Source organism: Erpetoichthys calabaricus, chromosome 4 (assembly GCF_900747795.2).
Source record: "Erpetoichthys calabaricus chromosome 4, fErpCal1.3, whole genome shotgun sequence".
In the NCBI taxonomy this organism is placed as follows: domain Eukaryota; kingdom Metazoa; phylum Chordata; class Cladistia; order Polypteriformes; family Polypteridae; genus Erpetoichthys; species Erpetoichthys calabaricus.
In genome coordinates this window covers 140854879-140859834 of record NC_041397.2, presented here as the reverse complement: position 1 = coordinate 140859834, position 4956 = coordinate 140854879, and positions in this window count along the sequence as shown.

Here is a 4956-nt window from a genome sequence, read left to right as displayed (position 1 = left end):
ATGGCTTCATCTAGTTTAAGATCTAACCCAGAAAACTAGTTGCTTGGAAAGCCAATCTCATTTATTCACACTGTGGAATATAACCAGAACCAAAGACAGACACTGAGACACAAGTCCCAAAAACACATGCTTTAAATTCTCTTCTTCAGATACAGCACAACACCGTGCACAGATCTTCTTCTTCTTTCAGCTGCTCCTATTAGGGGTTTCCACAGTGGATCATCTTCTTCCATACCTTTCTGTCCTTTGTCTCTTGTTCTGTTACACCCATCACCTGCATGTCCTCTCTCACAACAACGACAACAACAACATTTATTCATACAAAAAGTAGCTCAAAGTGCTTTACATAATGAAGAAAAGAAAAATAAACGACAAAATAAGAAATTAAAATAAGACAACATTAGTTAACATAGAAAAAGAGTAAGGTCCGATGGCCAGGGTGGACAGAAAAAAAAAAAAAACTCCAGATGGCTGGAGAAAAAAATAAAATCTGCAGGGGTTCCAGGCCATGAGACCGCCCAGTCCCCTCTGGGCATTCTACCTAACATAAATGAAATAGTCCTCTTTGTAGTTAGGGTTCTCACGGAGTCAATTGATGCTGATGGCCATACAGACTTCTGGCTTTTAATCCATCTATCATTGTTGGAACATCACGGTGCTTTGAGTAGATGGTGGTGGCACAAGCCACCACCAAAAGGACACCGGAAAAGGAAACAGAAGAGAGAGTAGGGGTTAGTACAGATTTTAGAGCCAACATGAATAGTTATTATAATGAATTGGATATACAGAGTATCAGGATTAAATTACAGTGAAGTTATGAGAAGGCCATGTTAAAATAATGTGTTTTCAGCAGTTTTTTGAAGTGCTCCACTGTATTAGCCTGGCGAATTCCTATTGGCAGGTTATTCCAGATGTTAGGTGCATAACAGCAGAAGGCTGCCTCACCACTTCTTTTAAATTTTGCTCTTGGAATTCTTAGGAGACACTCATTTGAGGATCTGAGGTTATGATTTGGAATATAAGGTGTCAGACATTCCGATATATAAAATGGGGAGAGATTATTTAAGGATTTATAAACCATAAGCAGAATTTTAAAGTCATTCCTGACCAGTGTAGTGACATCAAAACTGGAGCGATGTGCTCGGATTTTCTTTTCCTTGTTAAGATTCTAGCAGCTGCATTCTGCACTAGTTGCAAACGATTTATGTCTTTTTTGGGTAGTCCTGAGAGGAGTGCGGTACAGTAATCTAGTCAACTGAAAACAAACGTGTGAACTAATTTCTCAGCATCTTTCAATGATATAAGAGGTCTAACTTTTGCTATGTTTCTTAAGTGAAAAAATGCTGTCCTAATGGTCTGATTAATATGCAATTTAAAATTTAGATTACAGTCAACAGTTACCCCTAAGCTTTTTACCTCCGTCTTGATTTTTAATCCTAATGTATCCAGTTTATTTCTAATAACCTCATTGTATCCATTATTTCTAATCACTAAGATTTCAGTTTTCTCTTTATTTAACTTGCGAAAGTTACTATTCATCCATTCTGAGATACAAGAGATACATTCATTGTGTTAGTGAATCAAGAGAACCGAGTTCATCAGGAGCTATTGATAAATACAGCTGCGTGTCATCAGCATAGCTGTGGTAGCTCACGTTGTGCCCTGAGATAATCTGACCTAACGGAAGCATGTAGATTGAGAAGAGCAGCGGACCCAGGATAGAGCCTTGTGGAACACCATATAGGATATCATGTGTCTTTGAGTTGTAATTACCACAACTAACAAAGAATTTTCTCCCTGCCAGGTAGGATTCAAACCAATTTAAGACACTGCCAGAGAGGCCCACCCATTGACTAAGGCGATTTCTAAGAATATTATGATCAATGGTGTCAAATGCTGTACTCAGATCTAAGAGGATGAGAACAGATAAATGACCTCTGTCTGCATTTACCCGCAAGTCATTTACTACTTTAATGAGTGCAGTTTCTGCGCTATGATTTGTTCTAAAACCTGACTGAAATTTATCAAGAATAGCATGTTTATTAAGGTGCTCATTTAACTGCATAATGACTGCCTTCTCTAGAATTTTACTTAAGAAAGGCAGGTTAGAGATGGGTCTAAAATTTTCAAGAGCAGAGGGGTTGAGGTTATTTTAGGTTTTAGGTTGAGGTTTATTAAGTAGGGGTTTAACTACAGCAGTCTTAAGACAGTCTGGGAAGACCCTGGTATCTAATGACGAATTTACTATGTCAAGAACATTATCAATTAGCACGCCCGATACTTCTTTGAAAAAATTTGTTGGTATTGGGTCAAGGACACAGGTGGAGGGTTTCAGTTCAGAAATTATTCTATGTTAATCAGGTAAATCTATCTTAGTTAAAGAGTTTAATTTGTTTATAATGGAATGCTGGGGTTTAGGAGGATCCTTAGCGTTGGGGAGATATACTATGTTATTTCTAATATCATTAATTTTTTGATTGAAAAATACAGCATAGCCTCACAGGTTTTAATGGAAGTACTTAGGAGGCATTCCTTTGAGTTACCTGGGTTTAACAGACGATCAATCGTAGAGAATAAGACTCTGGGATTACTAGCATTGTTATTTATAATCTTAGAGAAATAGCAGCGCCTCTCAAGACGGACTGTTTTATTGTATTCTGTTATTTTAACTTTTAATATTTCATAGTGGATAGTTAGTTTAGTCTTCCTCCATTTACGCTCAGCTCTACGGCATGTTCTCTTTAAATCATACACTCTTTGGGTCTTCCATGGTATAACAATACTAGAAGATTTTTTAACTGTCTTTTCAGGTGTAACTATGTCAACAGCAGCTCTCACTTCAGTATTAAATCTTTCCACCTTACTATTTACATTATCCTCGCTATTATAGTTGGCACTATAAACGGACTGATTGCTTAGAATGTTTGTAAGTTTTAAAGCTGCTGATGAGTCAAAGAAGCGTTTTTTAACAATATGCTTCTCATGAGTGTTTCCTATCATTATTTCTATATTAAAAAGTAGAAGAAAATGGTCTGATAGACCAATATCAATGACCTGCTTTATATCAACTTTTAGTCCTTTAGTAATCACTAAGTCTAACGTATGACCTGCTTTATGTGTAGGCTGATTAAAGAGCTGTCTCAAATCAAAAGAGTCCAGGAGGTTCATAAATTCTTTTACTTTTTGGTCACATTGATTATCTATATGAAAATTAAAGTTGCCGACTATTAAGAGTGTGTCATAGTTCGTAATTAAAATTGACATTAAGTCAGAGAATTCCTCAAAAAAAGACGCGTTGAATTTTGGAGGTCTATACACGGATAATACTAGAACGTGAGAATCTCCATGGATAACAATGGCAAGATACTCAAAGGACTTGAATTTACCAAAACTGACATCTTTACATTTTAACCGGCTTGAGTAAATATTTGCTAAGCCACCTCCTCTCTTTCCTTGGCGATCCACATGAGTAAAACTGTAATTCACATCCATAAACATTCGTTTATTCCTTCCTCTTTTCCTCTTCCCTGGCAACTCTATCCTTAGCATCCTCTTCCCAATATACCCAGCATCTCTCCTCTGCACATGTCCAAACCAACGCAATCTCGCCTCTCTGACTTTGTCTCCTAACCGTCCAACTTGAGTTGACCCTCTAATGTACTCATTTCTAATCCTGTCCATCCTCGTCACACCCAGTACAAATCTTAGCATCTTTAACTCTTCCACCTCCAACTCTGCCTCCTGTTTTCTGGTCAGTGCCACTGTCTCCAACCCATACAACATAGCTGGTCTCACTACTGTCCTGTAGACCTTCCCTTTCACTCTTGCTGATACCCATCTGTCACCGATTACTCCTGACACTCTTCTCCACACATTCCACCCTGGCTGCACTCTCTTTTTCATCTCTCTTGCACAATCCCCATTACTCTGTACTGTTAATCCCAAGTACTTAAACTCATCCACCTTCTCCAACTCTACTCCTTGCATCCTCACCATTCCACTGACCTCCCTCTCATTTGCACACATGCTAATCCATTGCACTTCCTGATTTACTATCTCCCCATCATCCAACACTCTTCTCTCTCTCATTCTCTTCATTCATCAGCCTCTCAAAGTACTCTTTCCATGTACTCAACACACTCTCCTCATTTGTGAGTACGTTTCCAACTTTGTCCTTTATCACCCTAACTTGCTGCACATCTTTCCCAGCTCGGTCCTTCTGTCTAGCCAATCGGTTCAGGTCCTTTTCTACCTCCTTAGTCTCCAACCTCTCAGATAACTCATCATACGCTTTTTCTTTAGCCTTCGCCATCTCTCTCTTCACCTTGCTCCTTATCTCCTTGTACTCTTGTCTACTTTCTGCATCTCTCTGACTATCCCACTTCTTCTTTGCCATCCTCTTCCTCTGTATACTCTCCTGTACTTCCCCATTCTACCAGCAGGTTTCCTTTTCCTCCTTCCTCTGTCCAGATGTCAAGCCAAGCACCCTTCTTGCTGTTACCCTTACTACATCTGCTGTAGTTTCCCAGATGTCTGGTAACTCTTCACTACCACCCAGTGCCTGTCTCACCTCCTCCCTAAACTCAACCTTGCAGTCTTCCTTTTTCAACTTCCACCATTTGATCCTTGGCTCTGCCCTCTCTCTCTTCCTCTTCTTGATCTCCAACATCATCCTACAGACCACCATCCTATGCTGCTTAACTACACTTTGCCCTGCCACCACTTCGCAATCTTCAATCTCCTTCAGATCAACTCTTCTGCATAGGATGTAATCTACCTATGTGCATCTTCCTCCACTCTTGTACGTAACACTATGTTCCTCCTTCTTCTTAAAATACGTATTCACCATAGCCATGTCCTTCCTTTTGGCAAAATCCACTATCATCTGACCTTCTTCATTTCTCTACTTGACACCACATCTACCCATCACCTCCTCGTCTCCTCTGTTCCCTTCAC